At 45.2% G+C, this 22,202-nt stretch overlaps 1 pseudogene; it reads right to left on the bottom strand.

Annotated features, from left to right (window-relative positions):
• Positions 1-7,796: 7,796 nt before the first annotated feature.
• Positions 7,797-8,236, bottom strand: LOC115832502 (annotated as a pseudogene).
• Positions 8,237-22,202: the final 13,966 nt, after the last annotated feature.

Here is a 22,202-nt window from a genome sequence, read left to right as displayed (position 1 = left end):
TCTGGTTTTGTTTTTGTTTTCGTTTTAGAGGCAGAATCTCACCTGTGACCCAGGCTGGAATGCAGTAGCAAGATCACTGCTCACTGCAGCCTGAAACTCCTGGGCTCGAGAGATCCTTCCGGATCTCTTGGGACCATAGGGTCCCAAGTAGGACCACAGGCATGCACCACCACACCCGGCTAATTTTTTATATTTTTTGTAGAGACAGGGTCTTGCTTTTGTTACCCAGGCTGTGATCTGTTTATTAAAATATGTCACTAGAGGTTAGAGCTACATCTCCTACTATTCTGCCTAGTAAGCATAATTAAGTAAAATATTCACTAAGTATAATTAAGTAAGTATTCATTTAGTGAAGTAACTGAGTAGGAATCTAAGAACTAGGTTCCAGCCTAATCTATACCCAATGTGTAAGATATTACATGGGATCACATCCTTAGCAAATGTCTTTATATTGATCCACAGTAAAGCAACAGAACATATTTTTTAAAGACCTGTTCAAAGTTTTAGACAACTAGGGCCAAGCGTGGTGGCTCACGCCTGTAATCCCAGCACTTTGGGAGGCTGAGGTGGGCGGATCGCAAGGTCAGGAGTTTGAGACCAGTCTGACCAATATGGTGAAACCCCGTCCCTACTAAAAATACAAAAAAAATTAGCTGGGCATGGTGGCACATGCCGGTAATCCCAGCTATTCAAGAGGCTGAGGCAGGAGAACTGCTTGAACCCGGGAGGCGGAAGTTGCGGTGAGCCGAGATAGTGCCACTGCACTCCAGCCTAGGCGACATAGGGAGACTCCGTCTCAAAACAAAACAAAACAAACAACAACAACAACAACAAAAACTAGATCATACAAAGTTAAAATATAACTTTCTTGAGAGTCATGATTATATTTAGCAACTTAAATCATTGCCACTGAAAAGCTTGGCTTTAGTTTTAAGCAACTAATCTAAAAGCTATGGCACAGAGCTTGCATGGTGTGGGCTCTAAAGGGTTACATTCCATAGCTAAATCATATAGTTGCTTGGCTGCCTTTATGCTAGACATCAAGTCAGGCAACTGGAATTCAACTCCTGGCAACCCCACTTACTACTTAGCTCTTGGACAAGTCACTTAATCTCTTTGCATTTCATCTGTAAAATAAAAATAATAATACATTCCTGCCTCACTCCACCACTAATGTAGGTGGAATAACATAAGTATGCAATAACTCTAAGACTCTAAGCCTCTGTGAAAATGTTAGTTATTTTTAACATAAATTACAATAATGGTCAAAATGACCAATATTGGCCAAAGCCACACAGGATCCTTCCCAATCCCTTGAAATCACCTTCTGATAACATTGTATATTATTATATTTTATATATTTCTAGTAGATGGACACCCACCTTCCACCCTCAAGTACACCCCAGCGCCTGTTGTTCACCTCCTAGTGTCCATGTGTTCTTTTTGTGTAGCTCCCACTTATAACTGAGAACATGCAGTATTTAATTTTCTGTTCCTGTATTAGTTTGCTTAGAATAATGATCTTGTTCTTTTTTTTCTTGAGACAGTGTCTGGCTCCATTGCCCAGGCTGGACTGCAGTGGCACGATCTCGGCTCACTGCAAGCTCCGCCTCCCGGGTGCACGCCATTCTCCTGCCTCAGCCTCCCAAGTAGCTGGGACTACAGGCACCCACCACCACACCTGGCTAATTTTTTTTTTGTATTTTTAGTAGAGACGGGGTTTCACTGTGTTAGCCAGGATGGTCTCGATCTCCTGACCTGGTGATCCACCCACCTCGGCCTCCCAAAGTGCTGGGATTACAGGTGTGAGCCACTGGGCCCGGCTGATCTTGTTCTTTTTTATGGCTGCATAGTATTCCATGGTATATATGTAACCACATTTTCTATCTTTTTTTTTTTTTTGGAGACAGAGTCTCGCTCTGTTGCCCAGGCCTGGGCGACAAGAGTGAAATATGTCTCAAAAAAAAAAAAAAAAAATTAGCCAGGCATGGTGGAACATGCCTGTAGTCGCAGCTGCTAGGGAGGCTGAGGCACAAGAATCATCTGAACCCAGAAGGCAGAAGTTGCAGTAAGCCGAGATGGTGCCACTATACTCCAGCCTGGGCAATAGAGCGAGACTCTGTCTCAAAAAAAATAGAAAATGTGATTACATATATACCATGGAATACTATACAGCCATAAAAAAGAATGAGATCATGTCTTTCACAGCAACATGGATGGAGCCAGGGCCATTATCCTAAGCAAACTAATGCAGAAACAGAAAATTAAATACTGCACATTCTCAGTTATAAGTGGGTGTTACACACAAAAACACATGGACACTGGGAGGTGAAAGACAGGTGCGCTAGGGCATACTTGAGGGTGGAAGGTAGGAGCAGAGAGACGATCAGAAAAAATACCTATTGGGTAATATGTTCGTTGCCTGGGGACAAAAATTTTTGTACACCGAACCCCTGTGACACACAATTTACCTATTTAACAAACCTGCACATGTACCCTGAACCTAAAATAAAAGAGTTAAAAGAGTGGGAGAAAGAGAGAGAAAAGAATCTGGTAAAGCTTTCTTTTTTTTTTTTTTTTTTTTGAGACGGAGTTTCGGCCAGGCTGGAGTGCAATGGCACCATCTCGGCTCACTGTAAACTCTGCCTCTTGGGTTCAAGCAATTCTCCCACCTCAGCCTCCTGAGTAGCTGGGATTACAGGCGCCTGCCAGCACCAAGCCCAGCTAAATTTTTTTTTTTTTTTTTTTGTATTTTTAGTAGAGATGGGGTTTTGCCATGTTGGCCAGGCTGGTCTCGAACCCCTGACCTCAGCCTCCCAAAGTGCTGGGATTACAGGCATGAGCCACTGCACCTGGCCTCTAGGTGTATATACTTCAGTAAATAAATATTGATATTCATATGCATTAAAATCCTTGGAAGAATAAAAAAGAAACTTGTTTTAGGAAGGGAATGCTGGGTAGATGGGGGACAAGTGTAGAAAGAAACTTCACTCTGTAATTTTCTCCTAGTTTTTTAGACATAGGAATGAATTACACATTCAAACATTTTAAAAAATTAACAATTTGGCCGGGCGCGGTGGCTCATGCCTGTAATCCCAGCACTTTGGGAGGTCGAGGTCGGTGGATCACCTGATGTTAGGAGTTTGAGACCAGCCTGGCTAACATGGTGAAACCCTGTCTCTACTAAAAATACAAAAAAACATTAGCCAGGCATGGTGGCGCATGCCTATAACCCCTGCTACTTGGGAGGCGGAGGCAGGAGAATCAGTTGAACCTGGGAGGTGGAGGTTGCAATGAGCCGAGATCGCGCCACTGCACACCAGCCTGGGCAACAAGAGTGAAATTCCATCTCAAAAAAAAACCAAAAAACAAAAAAATAAGCAATTTAAATACGAAATGAAAGTAACCCTCTTCTAAAATTCTTATAGTGTGGTTTCTTGGTGGCCACCAAAACCCTTCTCACAACTAGCTCTGGGAGTTGAAGATGTACAGGAAGGTAAGTGGTTTATTTTGCTATTTAATCAACTTAAGTCTTTAACAAGTATACTGTGATTTAATGAAAATGGCAACTCAGCAAAGGATTTAGGGCTGTAATTCAGGATGAAACAAACAGGTTGTGATGAGGAAACTCCCCTGCCTGAGGGGTGTCCTCAGAGGGTCAGAGGCTCCAGTGTAGTGAGATAGGAAATGGGAAATGCATTTGCCAAAATGGAATTTAAATAGTTTTTTAACTTTTATTTTAGATTCAGGGGATACATGTGGATTTGTTACATGGGTATATTGTGTGATGCTAAGGATTGGGACACGGATGATCCCATCACTCAAGTAGTGAGCATAATTTTTCAAACCTTATCCACCTTTCCTGCCTGCATCCAAAATAGAAATTTGAAAATAATTCTCCACACACTGGGATGGATGTTGGCAAGGGAACACCATTGTTTCCTACTTAACCCTTGCTGGATGTTTTTAAGAGTTCTTACCAGATTGCTGGCAGCAAAAACACTAATGTATTCATTCATTTACTTAGATCAATACAGTTCGATTCTTTGCCAAAACCCGTGTTACTGCTTGTCCTGTCTCTCGAACAGGCTGTTCTGGTCAAATCAAGAGATCAAATGTCTAGGCCTCCACTTTCAGCAGCTGGAATTGAGTTGGAAAAGACAGACTGCCCTCTGAAGCGAAATCACAAAATGAAGGTGAAGGGAGAGGGCCATCAACAAAAGAAAAAGAGAAGCTGAATTTATTATCTTTTTGTTTTTCTCCCTGAGGCAACAGAAACAGATAGCAGAGGCGTGGCTCTCCAGGCGACTTCTGTGCTTGCCTGGTCGGCGCATACAGGGCATTCTTCCTAGCTTCCGGCCTGCTCTGCAGAGTCCTCCCCTCCTTCGTTCTCCCAACCTCCCTCTCTTGCTCTCTTCCTTAACTCTTGGCTTTATTCTGGGTTTTTTTGTTTGTTCTAAATTCTGTTTGTTCTTCGTACTGTTTTTTTTGTTTGTCCTAAAAATCAGGTTTATTAAAATATAACTTGCATAGAGTGAAATTCACCCTCTTTAGGTGTACAGTTCTATAGTTTTATAACCACCCAGATACAGAACATTTCCATCAAGACATAGACCATTTCCAACTGGGTATGGTGGCACACACCTGTACTCCCAGCTACTCGGGAGCCTGAGGTGGGAGGATGGCTTAAGCCCAGGAGTTTGAGGCTGCAGTAAGCTAGGATCATGCCACTGCACTACAGCCTGGGCAGCACAGTGAGGCCTCATCTCTCAAAAAAAAAAATTTATAATAAAAATAAAATATAACAAATTAAACTTGGCTACAAATAGTTTGGAAACTGCTCTCTGGGAAACAGCTCTCCACCTTTGACATTTAATTTTATAATAAAAAACATTTCCATCACCCCTCAAAATTCCCTGTGCCTCTTTGTAGTCAGTTTCAACAGATGGTCTCTGTTCAAAGTCATCTCTGCTGCTTATTGATTTTGTGCTGTGGACAAATGACTTGGCTTCCCTGTGCCTCCGTTTCTATATTTTTTAAGTGGGGATAATGATATAAACTAGTTCATGGGATTGTTGTGAGGAGTAAACACTCAAAAATGACTTGTCATCATCGTTATTGTGTGCATAGTTGGTACTCTATAAACAACAGTTTGTCATGTTGGGCAGGCACATGCTGAAACATTGGTATGTTGCATACTTGCTTCATGTTCAAGAGTCTGGCACCAGCATACAGTTGGTTTTCTCTAATTCATAGGATTGTATGATCCTGGAACTGGTGGGTACAAGAAATTAACTAGTCCAGTCCCCGGCCTTCCATGACAGGATGAAATATTGTTGTTCTCATCTTAAAGAGGAGCTCACTGGGCCCTCAAAGGCAAATCTGTTCACCCAAGGGGTAGAAAATGGAAGATTTAATGGAAAATGAGAAAGAGCAGGCAAGGGATAAATTGCTCAAGGTAATCAGAACAGCTAAGAAGTGCTAAAGGAAGAACAGATTTCAGATTTCCTGCTTCCAAATCTAGAGCTCTTTTGACTACATCATAGCATTAATAGATGTATCTTCTCTAGATCTTTGGTTGTAGTTAGTGACAGTAACTGTAGCAATGAGTAAAGACTAAATTAACATTAATAGCTGTATCTTCTCTAGATCTTTGGTTGTAGTTAGTGACAGTAACTATAACATTGAGCAAAGACTAAATTAACATTAATAGATGTATCTTCTATAGATCTTTGGTTGTAGTTAGTGACAGTAACTGTAGCAATGAACAAAGACTAAATTAGAAGGGGAAAACTTGCAAGGCCAGTTGTGCACAGTTCACTTCTGCAGCAGTTCATTTGCTGTCAGTTTTGTTGTAGTCTTTTTTCTCCCTTTCCCTAGTAAATATTTCCAGTAGAAAGAGAGAAAATACAGCTTGAGCAACATGGCAAAATCCTGTCTCTACTAAATATATAAGAAATTAGCTAGGCACAGTGGCGCATGCCTGTAGTCCCGGCTACTTGGGATACAGAGGTGGGAGAATCACTGAGCCCAGGAGGTCGAGGCTGAAGTGAGCCGAGATCATGCTACGGCACTCCAGCCTGGGAAACAGATGTGAGATCCAGAAAGAAAAGAAAGAAAGGAAAAACAAAAGAAAGAAAAGAAGGAGGAAGGAAGGAATATAAGAAAGAAAGGAAAAGAAAAGAAAAGAAAGAAGAGAAAAGGAAAACAAATGCAGGAGGTAGGAAGGAAAGGAGAGGAGAGGAGAGGACGGGAGGCGGCGGGGGGGGGAAGGAAGGGGAGGGGAGGGGAGAGGAGTGGAGGGGAGGGGTGGCCAGGCGTGGTGGCTCACGCCTGTAATCCTCTCACTTTGGAAGGCTGAAGCAGGAGGATCCCTCGAGCCCAGGAGTTCAAGACCAGCCTGGGCAACATAGGGAGACCCTGTCTCTATTAAGAAAAAAAGACAAGAGAAAGCATACTTTTTCCTGCTTGAATATCTGTATGAGTAGCTATGGGGCTGTGTTCAAGCCTGGGAATGAGTAGTCTATCACCCACATACCTGAATCTCTACCTGTGGGGCCAGACACTTTAGGACACTCTAGGATGTATTATCTTCAGGAAAACACCACCTGATCACTCAAACCTAACCCTAAGGCATGCGCGCCTTACCTTTCCTGCCCCCACCAGCCCTAGCACCCGAAAAACAACTTTGAGAGAGTTTTTTCCCTTCAGCCAAGCACCCAATTGCTTCATTCAAGTGCAAACAGACCCTAAAAGAGGTATGACAATAATCGTGCTAAGTAACAATGACTCAGTGTTCCTCCAACCATTCTGATTAAATTTAGGAGAAGATCCCTAACACTTGTTAATCATCCTTTTAACAAAAGATCTCACCATTCAGCAGGCAAAGGTATTAAACTAGATTTAAGAATACTGTTTTCTCTCTCTGGTATTTATTTTAAAGTTACTTTCTATTTGTGGCAAATACTTTTCATTTTATGATGTCACATAAATTTTCCTTGTTTTCTTAATTATTGAGACGGAGTCTCACTGTGTCGCCCAGGCTGGAGTGCAGTGGCGTGATCTTGGTTCACTGGAGCCTCCACCTCCCGGGTTCCAGCGATTCCCCTGCCTCAGCCTCCCCCGTAGCTGGCTTTACAGGTGCGTGCCACCACACCCAGCTAATTTTCGTATTTTTAGTAGAGATGGGGTTTCACCATGTTGGCCAGGTTGGCCTCGAACTCCTGACCTGAAGTGATCCGCCTGCCTTGGCCTCCCAAAGTGTTGGGATTACAGGCGTGAGCCACCACGCCGGGCCTGAATTACTCTTTGTCTATTGCAATTCCTCTGTCTTGATGAATCAGCTCTGTCTAGGCAGCAGGCAAGGTGAACCACTTGGGCAGTTAAAAATACAGTATTTAATATTTATCACGTTACATTTTCTTTTTCTTTTTTTTCTTTTTTTGAGATGGAGTCTCACTCTGTCACCCAGGCTGGAGTGCAGTGGCTTGATCTCGACTCACTGCAACCTCTGCCTCCCGGGTTCAAGCGATTCTCCTGCCTCAGCCTCCTGAGTAACTAGGATTACAGGCTCACGCCACCACGCCTGGCTAATTTTTGTAATTTTAGTAGAGATGGGGTGTCACCATTTCAGTCAGGCTGGTCTTGAACTCCTGACCTCGTTATCTGCCCACCTTGGCCTCCCAAAGTGCTGGGATTACAGGCGTGAGCCACCGTGCCCAGCCTCACGTTACATTTTCATAGCTAGCAGGATAACGGTGGAGTTATTGGCACTCGGGTCACATTCTAGGGAATGTTTATTGGGCAATCTCAATGACACCACAAGCTAAATGACTTCCAGTGTTTCTCGTCTTTGTGCTTTCTTCATTGCCACCTTTGCCCAAGGCATCTGTTTCTTCTGGATCACGCTTGTACAGCCAATGATGGAATGATCTTCTGAAAGTGAATCTTCAGTAGACACACTGGCCACACCATCTTTGCCAGCCATCTCATTGCCCAGGTCTCCCACATGCCTCTCTTGATCCTTTGGGCCACCGTGTTTTTTGGATAGAGGATTAAAGTGCGGATCAGCCTTGTGTATTAGCTCCAAACTGATGGACATGGAATCTGTGCTAAACTTTAGTCAATCCCATAATGCGTCTTGATACCACAGCTGGCCCATTTTCCTTCTGTTTAAAGTGGGTGGTGCCAGCATGAGGCCTTAGGCCTCCAACACGCACACGGCCCTTGTTGTCATGGCTTTTGTGGGGTATGCTCTGGTCCAGGCTCTGAAGGCTGTGATGGAATTTTGGCTTAACTTAAAAAAAATACCTTGTTTATTTAGAGATGGAATTTCACTCTGTTGCCCAGGCTGGAGTGCAGTGACGTGATTTCAGCTCACTGCAACCTCTGCCTCCCGAGTTCAAGCCATTCTCTTGCCTCAGCTTCCCAAGTAGCTGGGATAACAGGCACCCCCCACCATGTCTGGCTAATTTTTTTGTATTTTTGGTAGAGATGGGGTTTCACCACGTTGGCCAGGCTGGTTTCAGACTCCTGACCTCAAGTGATTTGCCCGCCTTGGCCTCCCAAAGTGCTAGGATTACAGGTGTGAGCCACCGTACCTGGCTAAAAATCAACTTTAAATTATAAAATAATGTAAGCAGTTTACAGAAACTTTGGGAAAGAGAGAAAGAGAAGGAAGGAAGGAAGGAAGAGAAGGGAAGGAGGGAAGGAGAGGAAAGGAGGGAAGGAATGAGGGAGGGAGGGAGGCAGGGAGGGAAGGATGGAAGAAAAGAAGGAAGGAAGGTTTGTTACATGGGTATATCACGTGATGCTGAAGTCTGGGATACCAAAGGAAGAAAGGAGGGAGGGAAGGAAGGAAGGAAGGAAAGAAAGAAGGAGGGAAGGAAGCAGGGATGGAGGGAAGGAAGGAATGAGGGACGGAAGGAAGGAAGGAAGGAAGGCAGGCAGGCAGGCAGGCAGGCAGGAAGTCATATACTTTCCATACATTCATATCGTCTATGATCCTATTTGCATTTGAGGAGAGTTCACTGGGAAGGGTCTTTAAAAGTAAGGCCCCTGGGATATAAGAGGCATAGGTATCTTATAGGGTAAGAGGGGGTAAAACTAGGAGAGAGACATCCTGGAACAGGTCTGCATTGGAAGACGGGAGGAGGAAAGAGAAGTGTAGGAAGGTTGTGATAAGAGGAAAAGAGAGACTGGGGAGGCAGATGAGAGATTAAGGGCACTATTCCCTAAATTAGCTAAACGCAGTCATGTCTGGGTGACCCTGGAAGGAATTATTTGAGGAAAAATCTGTCATCTAGGTGCCTAATGGCCAGATATGGTCTTTCATTTTCAAGGACCAGGGACACTTTCTGGGGAAGATGAGGACTAACGAAAATACATAAGTGGGCAACAGAAAGGCTGATTTATGAACTTCCAGTGGAAAACGCAACTCTCAGGTTAAGGCGTCATTAGATATCATGCTGCGGTCAATGCCTTCGAAGTCACATCTTAAGCAGAATAATTATTTGTTGGCCTACTGCGAGAATCCACCCTATACAGGGACCAAAAGTTTTCATAAGTTGCAAATCTCTCCCAATAGATGAAATTAAAATAGAATTTGAAAGCTCCTCAGTAAATGTAGTATCAGAACACAGAGTTAGAATGTATTGAACATCTATGATGTGGCTAGGCATGGTGGCTCACGCCTGTAATCTCAGCACTTTGGGAGGCTGAGGTGGGTGGATCACCTGAGGTAGGGAGTTCAAGACCAGCCTGGCCAACTTAGTGAAACCCCATCTTTACTAAAAATACAAAAATTAGCTGGATGTGGTGGAGCACACCTATAATCCTAGCTACTCGGGAGTCTGAGGCACGAGAATTGCTTGAACCAGGGAGGCAGAGGTTGGAGTGAGCGGAGATCACACCATTGCACTCCAGCCTGGGCGACAGAGTGAGACTCTGACTCAAAAAATAAAATAAAATAAAATAAATAAAAAATAATAAAATAATATATTGAACATCTATAATGTGTCAGGCATTGTCAGAAACTAATTATAATGTGGTAAAAGACGGACAAACTCAAATACTTGCAATCTAACAGAAGACAATAAAATAGATGAATAAATAAGACAATTTCAAATTTTCAAATAGACATGACTTCTATAAAAACAGAATGTTGAATAGGAGGAGGAGAGAGAGAAAGTGTGTGTATGCTTGTGTGTGTTTTGCGCACACCTGTGTTATTTCTTTCAATTGGGTGATCAATGAAGGCTTCTTTAAGGGGGTGAAGTTTGAGTTAAGACCTGAAGAATCAAAAAGATCCGGAAAAAGGTCTGATGGGTGTGGCAGGAAGCATTCAAAGTACTGGGCAGTGCTGAAGCAGAGGCAGATGGAAGTGGGAGTTTGAGAGGAACCGAGAGAAGGCCTGTGGGTTGGAGGGTAAGAATGCAGGGGAGAGGGAGACTACAGTTAAATGTTTAACGGAAGGCATTCAGCACGTCATTAGACTCTCTCAGTTCAAATCCCCACCCAACCACAAACTAGTTGTGTGACCTTGGACAAACTAGTTAACTTCTTTATGGCTCGATGTCTTCATCTGTAAAGGGGTGAAATCAGAGGTAACTACTTCATGGAGCTCCTCTGAACATGACATGAGATAGTTTAAGTTAAAGTGCGGAGTTTAGGCACGTGGTTGGTCCTGAATAAGCATTAGATGTTGGCATTAATGTGCCCATCTCCACAACAGACTCTTGTCCACTGAGTAAGATTCCCTCCCCCCCAGAAATGTACTTGGATCCGTGCTGCCAGTTTGGCGTCTTCGACTACTTAGTCAAACTTGAGACGTGTCAGAGGTCTGCAAACTATAGCTCCCTGGGCAATTCTGTAAACCTTCAAGTTAAGAAAAGTGATTACATATGTAAAGGGTTGGAAAAAATCAAAATAAGAATACATATATTTTCTGCTTTTATTTAAAGTGCAGGGGGTACATGTGCAGGTTTGTTACGTGGGTATATCACGTGATGCTGAAGTTTGGGATACAAACTTCACCCAGGTAGTGAGCATAGCACCCAATAGGTAGTTATTCACCCCATGCCCCCCTCCCTCCCCCTTTCTTCTAATAGTCCCCAGTGTCTATTGTTCCCATCTTTGAGTATGTGTACCTGTAAGTGAGAACATGTGGTATTTGGTTTTCTGTTCCTGCATTAATTTGCTTAGGATAATGGTCTCCAGCTATATCCATGTTGCTGCAAAGGATACAGTTTCATTCTTTTTATGGCTGTGTAATATTCCGTGGTGTATATGTATCACACAAAATCAGAATATTTCGTGTGTATGACACAAGAAAAATGTATGAAACTCAAATTTCAGTGTCTATAAAGTTTTATCAGAACACAGCCACAGCCTTCACTTATGTCTGTGTATGGCTTCTTTCTTGCTCCACCCCCAGAGTTGGGAAGTTTCAGCAAAGATCACATGGCCCACAAAACCTAACGTATTTACCATCCGACCCTTTACAGAGAAAGTTTGCCGTCATAGTTAGGAGGACAGGTTTTGGAGACAACGGAGTTACCTGGAGCATGAATTTTCTTCTAAGAAAATGGGCATAGTAACAATGCCCTCAACAGGTTGCTATGCGAATTAAGAACATTTGTGCTGGCCGGGCGCGGTGGCTCACGCCTGTAATCCCAGCACTTTGGGAGGCTGAGGCGGGCGGATCACGAGGTCAGGAGATCGAGACCATCCTGGCTAACATGATGAAACCCCATCTCTACTAAAAATACAAAACATTAGCCGGGTGTGGTGGCGGGCACCTGTAGTCCCAGCTACTTCGGAGGCTGAGGCAGGAGAATGGTGTGAACCCGGGAGGCGGAGCTTGCAGTGAGCAGAGATGGCACCACTGCGCTCCAGCCTGGGTGACAGAGAGAGACTCCATCTCAAAAAAAAAAAAAAGAACATTTGTCCCATAATCTGAGTTCAAGAAATAGTACCCACTGTTTTGTTGTTGTTGTTCTGTTTGTTTGTTTGTTGAGACGGTCTCTGTTTGTTGCCCAGGCTGGCCTGCAGTGCTGTGATCTCGGCTCACTGCAACCTCTGCCTCCCCAGTTCAAGCTCAAGTGATTCTCCTGCCCCAGCCTTCTGAGTAGCTGGGATTACAGGCGTGTGCCACCACGCCTAGCTAATATTTGTATTTTTAGTAGAGACAGGGTTTTGCCATGTTGGCCAGGCTGGTCTCAAACTCTTGGCCTCAAGTGATTTGCCTGCCTTGGCCTCTCAATGTGCTTGGATTACAGGTGTGAAGCATCGCACCCGGCCTAGTACCCGTTGTTTTGAAAATGAAGAAGAGAGTGATGATGATAATGCTATTTCTCTACATGACAGTCCACTCTCTGTTTGATAGCTTTCCTTTTTATGTAGATTTTTCCTATGGAAATGTTGAGGCTTAGAAAGTGATACCTCAAAATGAGACCTCAGAAGCAGCCTGAAGCAAAAGTTTCTCTCTGACCTTCTCCTGTCCCCCTGTCTCTGGCCCCTCATTCTCCCCTGAGGCCAGCCATAGAAACTAGAATCCCTCTTCCCCAAGGCCATAGAAACCAGAACTTTTCCCCTAAACCAGCCACAAAACCTAAAAATACTACTCTAACTTTCCTCCTGCCCCTTCTGTATAAGAACTGGCTATAAAGAAATTATCTGACCCACCTTATGTGACTGTAGGCCACAAGACTCCCATTCTAGAGAGGGTCCTGCCCCACACCCAGAAGGAATGCTGCTCAGAGAGGCCAAGAGGAACCTAAACAGAAGGGCCGGCTGGGTTTCCCCGCTCAGCCTGTTAGCTTTAGAGCACACACTTTTTTCCAGTTATATTTCTACAAGGCTGTTGATACTTTGTTGAACCTAACCGTAAGAATGAACACTTTCCCTTGTATCTTTGTGCCTTCATTCTGAAGGGTCTTGTGTCATATAGAAGTATGAAAAAGTAAATTTGTATGCCTTTTCGCCTATTAATCTGCCTTTAAAAAAATAGAGATGGGGGTCTCCCTATGTTGCCCCGGTTGGAGTATGCTGGCTATTCACAGGCGTGATCACAGTGCATTACAACCTCGTACTCCTGGCCCCAAGGGATCCTCCCTCCTCAACCCCCTGAGTAGTTGGGACTACAGGTGCATACCACTGTACCTGGCTGTAATCTGCCTTTTGCCAGTTGAGTTTCAGTGAACCTTCAGAGGGTGAAGGGGGAGCTTTCCCTTGCCCTACAGGAACAAAATCTTTCTAATCTGGAAGCCAGTCTTTCTTTTTCAGATCACTTTGCATATATGTATGCATACTACTAGCTTAACTCCACAAAGGCAATCTTTTCCCTTCACTTATAAGTTCCTTTTTTCATTGTATTCATTTTTCAAGAGTCACTGCCATCCAAGAAGAATCCTCCTGGTGCTAATAAAACTTTCCAGTTCCATTGTTCATTGTAAATTTCTATGAGGATGGACATATTCTATAGATGCATGTTCTATATATTGCTTTTTTTTTTTTTTTTTTGAGATGGAGTTTCACTCTTGTTGTCCAGGCTGGAGTGCAATGGCAAGATCTCGGCTCACCGCAAACTCCACCTCCTGGGTTCAAGTGATTCTCCTGTCTCAGCCTCCTGAGTAGCTGGGATTACAGGTGCGTGCCACCACACCCAGCTAACTTTTGTATTTTTAGTAGAGATGGGGTTTCACCATGTTGGCCAGTCTGGTCTTGAACTGCTTACTTCAGGTGATCCACCTGTGTTGGCCTCCCAAAGTGTTGGGATTACAGGCATGAACCACCGTGCCCAGCCTTGTTATATATGTATATATATATAATTTTTTTTTTTGAGTCAGAGTCTTGCTCTGTTGCCCAGGCTGGAGTTCAATGACGCAATCTCACCTCACTGCAACCTCTGCCTCCTGGGTTCAAGGGATTCTCCTGCCTCAGCCTCCTGAGTAGCTGGGATTACAGGCGCCTGCCACCATGCCTGGCTAATTTTTGTATTTTGAGTAGAGATGGGGTTTCACCATCTTGGCCAGGCTGGTCTTGAACTCCTGACCTTGTGGTCAACCCACCTTGGCCTCCCAAACTGCTGGGATTACAGGTGTGAGCCACTGTGCCCGGCCTTGTTCCATATATTTCCATATTTGCACAGTCCAATACCATGGGCCCTGGTCACATGTGACCACTGAGTACTTGAAATGTGGCTCGTTCAACCAAGGAAGTTTAATTATTAAATAAATTTAGTTAATTTAAATGTAAATAGCCACGTGCAGCTAGTGACCACTATATTGGACAGGTCAGTCCTATATGATTAGGTTACTCGATTGCTTATGAAAATTAATATACATAATATACATTAATATACACTAATATACATAAGCTGTCTTCAGAGTTATTGTGCAATTAATCATGTTTATACAAGGATGACAGCTGTTGAAAATGATAAAAGCAGCTCGGTAAGCCTTTCTAGAGATGTGCTATACTTAAAAATCTTGTTTTGGGATTAAGATACTAAAAGATCCATTTCATTTCTCTTCAATGATGCAACATCACTTAATTTAAATCCAATGATTCCTGAAACATAAATACCTAAACATAACTCAATCAGCTCTTCACTCCTTCTTGGATTTGTACGGATTTGAAGAGTTGAACTAGCCACACGGGCACCTTGGGCCTTGACATCACTTACATCATCACCAGACTCCAGGTTCTCAGGCATGGCTTTACTCTGCCCTTCCCCACAGTGCCTGGCACACAGCAGGTCCTCCGTTAAGAAAGCAGGAAGTGTGAAGAAAACAAACCGCTTGTTTTATAGAGCTCTGAATTTATTCAAAGTCTTAAAAGATTTTGTTCTACCCTCCAAAATATTTTACAATTAATAATAATCAAAACTAGGCCAGGCACGGTGGCTCACACCTGTAATCCCAGCACTTTTGGAGGCTGAGGCGGGTGGCTCCCCTGAGGTCAGGAGTTGGAGACCAGCCTGACCAACATGGTGAAACCCTGTCTCTACTAAAAAACACAAAAATTAGCCGGGCGTGGTGGTGGGTGCCTGTAATCCCAGCTACTTGGGGGGCTGAGACAGGAGAATCGCTGGAATCCGGGAGGCAGAGGTTGCAGTGAGCCAAGATCATGCCACTTCACTCCAGCCTGGGTGACAGAGCAACACTCTGTCTCAAAATAAAATAAAATCGTAAAATTAAATAATCAAAACTATTGTGTATTTTGTCAGCCACTGTATGAGTTGCCACTTCCTTTTCTCACTCAGCACCAGCCCCTGCCTCTCCAACTCTTTCCCCCATCTCTCTGCTCTCAATATTGCCATAAGATTGTTTATGAAACCCTCCTCTTCTCTCTCTGCAAGCCCTGCCCGGAGTGGCTTCTCCTCTAGTTTTAGGCCCAGGGCTGCAGGTGAGGCTGACTGGAGAGATGGATGCCTGAGGGGCAGAGAATGCTTTGACTTCGGGGGGATCGGCTCACTGGCTTTTTTATTGGTTGCATGGAGGATTATTGTCCTTTTTGTCCTATGGACACCTGCCCAGAGCCAAATATTTGGTTTGGGGTTGTTGGTACTCAGAAAATGATACCCCAAAATATGGAACTAAAGAGGAAGCCTCAGGCTGGCCTTCGTGTCTGGTGCCTGTAATCCCAGCACTTCGGGTGGCTGAAACAGGAGGATCGCTTTAGGCCAGGAGTTAGAGACCAGCCTGGGCAACATAGTGAGACCCTATATCTACTATTAAAAGAATAAAAAGGCTGGGCATGGTGGCTCCATGCCTGTAATCCCAGAACTTTGGGAGGCCGAGGCTGGTGGATCACGAGGTCAGGAGATGGAGACCATCCTGGCTAACACGGTGAAACCCCGTCTCTACTAAAAATACAAAAAATTAGCCGGGCGCGGTGGTGGGCGCCTGTAGTCCCAGCTAGTCGGGAGGCTGAGGCAGGAGAATGGTGTGAACCCGGGAGGCGGAGCTTGCAGTGAGCCGAGATCGCGCCACTGCAACCCAGCCTGGGCAAAAGAGCGAGACTCTGTCTCAAAAAAAAAAAAAGAATACAAAAAGAAGCAGCCTCAACGTCTCTCTGACCTGACCCCCTCCTATCTCTCTAATCTTCTGTCTCTCCCCCTAAAGTGCAGGATAAGACCATTCTCTGAAGTTCCCTTATCGTAGAAATTGGGCCCCTGAAGAGGAACATAATTATCTTCAATCATTCCCCTCAAATTTCTTTTTCTTTTGTTCTTTTTCTTTTTTGAGACAGGGTCTTGCTCTGTCACCCAGGCTAGAGTGCAGTGCCATGATCACCGCCCACTGCAGCCCCAGCCTCCCGGGCTCAAGTAATCCTCTCACCTTAGCCTCCTGTGTAGCTAGTACTATGGGCACATGCCACCACACCTGGCTAATTTTTAGATTTTTTGTAGAGGCAGGGTTTCACCACGTTCCCCAGGCTGGTCTCAAACTCCTGAGCTCAAGCGATCTGCCCACCTCAGCCTCCCAAAGTGCTGGGATTTCAGGTGTGAGCCACTGCACCCGGTTTGAAATTTCATTAATCAGAGAAGATTAAAACTCATATCACAGAGGACGAGACTGTGCCACACCTAGAGCCCAGAAAAATTGTCCTAAACCAGTTTGTTCTCCAGTCCCATTCAATCCCCAAAGAAAACTATTTACTCACCATTTTCTGAGCACTGGGTCCATTCTTTCCCCCGGAAAATCATTTTCTCCTGCACCTCCCATCTCCCCTTCCCCTATGAAGTAGGACCTATAAGCACCTGCACCCTGTTGGGTCACTGGGCAATCATTCTCTTGTGATTCCCCCACGCTATGCATGTTAAAATAAATTTTGTATGCATTTTTCTCTTATTAATCTGCCTATTGCCAGTTCATTTTCAGCAAACCTTCAGAGGATGAAGTAGGGGCTTTTTCTCTTTTTCACTACAGGTTTGCTCTGCCTCTTCTCTGGTTTCCCCAGGCATGGGTTCATGACAGCTGAGTCTGATGACTGTACCAGGTATCTGCCTGTGGATGTTAGGGACAGGACAAATGGCACACAACTAGAGTGCGGCTTGATCGAGCCCCAGCTCCTCAGAGCATGGACAACAAACCCCCAGGGGTGAGGTAAACTTTTTTTTTTTTTGAGATGGAGTTGACTCACTCTGCCGCCCAGGCTGGAGTGCAGTGGAGTTATCTTGGCTCTGGTCTCGAACTAGTGACGTCAAGTGATGCGCTCGCTTCGGTCTCCCAAAGTGCTGGGATTACAGGCATGAGACACCGTGCCTGGCCATATTTTGATTTTTTGATGGGCAAAGCCAGAATCAGCCAGGGCCATGAAAGGTAGGGACATGGGAGGAAAGGTCTAACCACTTAGCTCTGGGGTGGGCAATGCTCTTTCTGACATCCCCTCTTTCATCCCCTACTTCATCCTACAGGTCCCAGGATGATTCCAGAAAGGAGGAAGACAAAGAAGAAAAGGATTCTGTCATGCTGATGGGAAAAAGACACACGGCAGAGTGCTCAGGGCTAGGGGAGGCCCGCTAGAATTTCTAGCTGTCACTGCTTCCCTGTTCTGTGTGGAAGGGTCTTGGGGCCATGAACCAGTCGCTCAGAGGCTTCATCAGCTCCACTCCTTGCCCTTGACTAATAGATGACCACATGGTTCTCCAGCTCGTTGCCTGTCATCTCCACCACGCTCCAGGCATCCTCATCCCGCTCTGAGCCCGGCTGGTAGTTGCTGTCCTTGTCCCAGGCAAAAACACGTCCATCACTGATCACGGTTTACCTTACAGAGGCCCAAAGCAACTGAGGAGACCGAGGAGATGGCACCAGCCTGGAGATGAGGGTGGGCATGTTCTTGGCACCCATGAAGGCCCACCCTCTATATTCAGCCTGGCCCAGGCTGCATGCTTTTCCTTCTGAATCCCCAAAGACTGTATGGTGCTGGCCACCAGAGAAGCCTACCTGGCCTTGGTAGAGTTCTTTTTTTTTTTTTTTAGACGGAGTCTCGCTCTGTCACCCAAGCTGGAGTGCAGTGGCGTGATCTCAGCTCACTGCAAGCTCCGCCTCCCGGGTTCACGCCATTCTCCTGCCTCAGCCTCCTGAGTAGCTGGGACTACAGGTGCCCACCACCACGCCCAGCTAATTTTTTTTTGTATTTTTAGTAGAGACGGGGTTTCACCTTGTTACCCAGGATGGTCTCAATCTCCTAACCTCGTGATCCACCCGCCTCAGCCTCCCAAAGTGCTGAGATTGCAGGCGTGAGCCACCGTGCCCGGCCTGGACTTGGTAGAGTTCTTGAAGGATCCCAGGTTCCGGGATATGAAGCAAGATTCTGTGCCTGGGGTTCCAAGCTGATGGTTGTTGAAGAGGCCAAAGCCATATTCTGTGTATGTGCCCCTTTCAGGGGATGGAACGGTGAGGCAGGTGCTACAGAAGGGCGTCAGGTCCCAGCTTCCCCTGAATTTCAGCATCATATCTGGGGGACCAGGAATCATGCCCTGTCAGCCATCACGGTTGGCACACAATTCAAGCACAAGGCCCAGATGGCCTTGGTCCCACAGCACAAGGTATCCATGTCACTGTCAGGTGTCAGCATCACCAAGCGGCCATTTCCTGAGGCCACCTTCACCGTGGGCATGTCCAGCTGCACTTGCACCATCGTCACGCTCTTCTTCGTGGGATCTAACAGCCTGATCACACTGTAATTGTTCTGGAAGCAGCCTCAGAGGAAGACATGGCCATCTTCTGTGAGGACCACTATGTAACTGTCTCCTGCTGACACCTGTATCAACTTCTCTTGCAGTTCCACTTTCCTGGGGACCATCTCTGAGCCCTCCACTGATGTGTCCCTTCCCACGGCACCCTCCTCATTGCAGCTGAAGCACTCGACCTGGCCATTTTGCTTAGACATATTATGGTGTGCATGTCCCCAGCCCCAGCCTACACAGCAGCCTCTGGAACCAGCACCAGCGCTGGCTACTTTTTCCTTTGAATGTTTATTATGCAAATTGGGTCATTCTTGTGATACCCAACTAAATCAAAGTAGAAAGGACAGGTTGGAAAAGAATCAGGGCACATAGCACTGATCCAATAACTGAATTCTCCACAAGCCCAGCTGCTGCAATGGCCTGCTATGGGTAAGATCAGTTTTACCCAATAGCAGCTGAAACGCCCTGCTGTGACTCTACGATTAGCTCTACCGACCCCTGTCATTCACCAATCGGAGCTTGCCAGCTCCCAAAAGCTTCTCCAGTGCCAACGAACTTTCTTTAAAAACCATACGTAATATTTCCCTTTCTAATAAAACTCCTAACCTTCTCTTTGTCCTTCGGACACACTGAAGACCACCCCATCTGTGTGTGTGCACCAAATTGCAATTCTGTGATTCCTAAGGAGAAACAGTACATTTAGAGATTTGTCTTTATATTTTTATTTTGACTTTGACACTCCCTGGCACACTCTCACCCAGCTCCAGGGAGTCTACATTGCCCTGGCCCACTGTCAGCACCAAGCCTGGTTCAGTTTTCTGGGACCTCTGTGAGACTGAGGGATGCAGAAGGTGGCCCCATCAGGTTTTCTGGTCAGGAGGGCTCAGCTGTGGGGGGAGCTAAAAGCATGGCAGGAGGCAGTGGATCTCACCGTCTGGGTACAAGTGTCCTTCACCTTCTTGCTTTTGGGGGTGAAATCTCCTGGGCGTGGTCTCCTCTTAGTTATGTACTTGGGTGAAATATTCTCGTCCTCAACGCAGGTTGACCTCAAGGAACAACAGCGCTCACCAGCAGGGCCACCAAATACCCAGAGCACATCCTCTGCAGGCCTCGTCCCAACCCTGGATGAGATGAGAAAGGGCATTTATAAGTTCTTAAATGTTTTCTTTTCTTTCTTTCTTTCTTTTTTTTTTTGAGACAGAATCTCACTCTATTGCCCAGGCTGGACTGAAGTGCCATGATCTCGGCTCACTGCAACCTCTGCCTCCCGGGTTCAAGCAATTCTCCTGTCTCAGCCTCCCTAGTAGCTGGGACTACAGGTGCCTGCCACCATGCCCGGCTAATTTTTGTATTTTTAGTAGAGATGGGATTTCACCTTGCTGGTCAGGCTGGTCTCAAACTCCTGACCTCAGGTGATCCACCTCCCTCAGCCTCCCAAAGTGCTGGGATAACAGGCGTGAGCCACCATGCCTGGCCTCTTTTCTTTTTCTTTTTTTTTTTTTCGAGACAGAGTCTCGCTCTGTCTCCCAGGCTGGAGTGCAGTGGTGCAATCTTGGCTCACTGCAAGCTCTGCCTCCTGGGTTCACACCATTCTCCTGCCTGAGCCTCCCAAGTGGCTGGGACTACAGGTGCCTGCCACCACTCCTGGCTATTTTTTTTGTATTTTTAGTAGAGTCGGGGTTTCACTATGTTAGCCAGGATGGTCTCGATCTCCTGACTTCATGATCCACCCACCTCGGCCTCCCAAAGTGCTGGGATTACAGGCGTGAGCCACCATGCCCAGCCGTTTTCTTTTTTTTTTTTTTAATTGAGACAGGGTCTTACTCTGTCACCCAGGATAGAGTGCAGTGGCACGAACATGGCTCACTGCAGCCTCAATCTCCCCAGCTCAAGCAATCCTCCCACCTCAGCCTCCTGAGTAGCTGGAACTACAGACATGCGCCACCACACCTGGCTAATTTTTGTATTTTTTGTAAAGATGGGGTTTTACCATGTTGCCCAGGCTGGTCTTGGACTCCCGGGCTCAAAGGATCCTCCTGCCTCAGCCTCCTAAAGTGCTGGGATCACAAGTGGGAGCCACTATGCCCAGTTCTTAAAGGTTTTCCTACTTAAGCTTTCCAAGTCTTAAAAATGCCTGCAACTACTATCCATGCCCAGCTTGGCAAAAGTTAGTTCTACTTAAATAAACACGTTTACACTGTTACAGGCTCTTTTTATTTGCTTTTTGAACAAGTTTGGATTGTTATATGCTATCTGGAGACAAGCAGGCAATATATATCATCAGAGGTCAAATGTTCTCCTAAATTCACTGACTTCTTTTTCCTTTTATTCTTTTCTGAAAATTAAATTTCTTTTTATTTTTTAAAATTAATTTTTCCAGAGACAGGGTCTCACTGTGTGGCCCTCTTCCCTGACAAGAGGTATCAATTAACAAAGTAGATATGAATCCCTGTCCTCAAGGAGCTTACATTCTAATGCTTCTAGGGGTAACATATACAAGGTCAAGCCTCTCATATGACACCTCATGCTAGTCAGGTTTTGCATTTATAAACGTTTGACTGCAGAATGCACTGAAACATAGGGAGAGCTTGAAAGCTTCTCAGGGGTGTTTAGTGCAACATAGATACCAATGTGAACCCCAAGAAACACTGAAGTGAAAGCTGTTACTTTGTGTATAACATGCTATTTTCACCATAAGTGTTTTCTAGTGTTTAAGTTTTTTTTTTTTAAAGCATCTTTACAATGATATTATAGGAAGTATATGAGAACAATAGGAATGGCCACCTCTACCCACTGCCCACACACTTCAATCCAATGTAGTTTTTTTCTTTTTTTTTTTTTTTTGAGACAGAGTCTCGCTCTGTGCCCAGGCTGCAGTGCAGTGGTGCAATCTCAGCTCACTGCAACCTCTGCCTCCTGGGCTTAAGCTATTCTCCTTCCTTAGCCTCTTGAGTAGCTGTAACTACAGGTACACGCCAGCATGCCTGGCTATTTTTTGTATTTTTAGTGGAGATGGGGTTTCACCATGTTGGCCAGGCTGGTCTTGAATTCCTGACCTCAGGTGATCTGCCCACCTCTGCCTCCCAAAGTGCTGGGATTATAAGCGTGAGCCACGGCGCTCAGCCTCAATCCAATTTGGAATCAGGGAAATAGGACTTACTGCCCTGAAGAGTCAAACTCTGTACTGAATAAGGGAGATATGAAAAGTCAGTAGATGCTGCTAAGTAGGCTTTTTAATTGCATGGACACAACTAAAGAATGAATGTGTGAATCAGAAGGAAAGGGGCTTTGATCAGCAATGGCAGTGAGGGAAAGAAAAGTGAAAGAAGTAAATGTTTGCTGTTCAGTGGAAGGAGAGGTGCCAGGCACAGTTTCAATCCTCAAGGCAGGTGTTGCCAAGGAAGTTTTAGAACATCCTTTGTGGACTGGCTTTTGGAAATGGTTCAGTACTGAAAAATATTTGCTGCTATTGAAAGATAAACTTAGGTACATTAAAATTTTAGAG

This window comes from Nomascus leucogenys, chromosome 22a, assembly GCF_006542625.1.
Source record: "Nomascus leucogenys isolate Asia chromosome 22a, Asia_NLE_v1, whole genome shotgun sequence".
Lineage (NCBI taxonomy): Eukaryota > Metazoa > Chordata > Mammalia > Primates > Hylobatidae > Nomascus > Nomascus leucogenys.
Note: the sequence above shows the minus strand (reverse complement) of the source record. Positions and strands in the feature narration are given on the sequence as shown.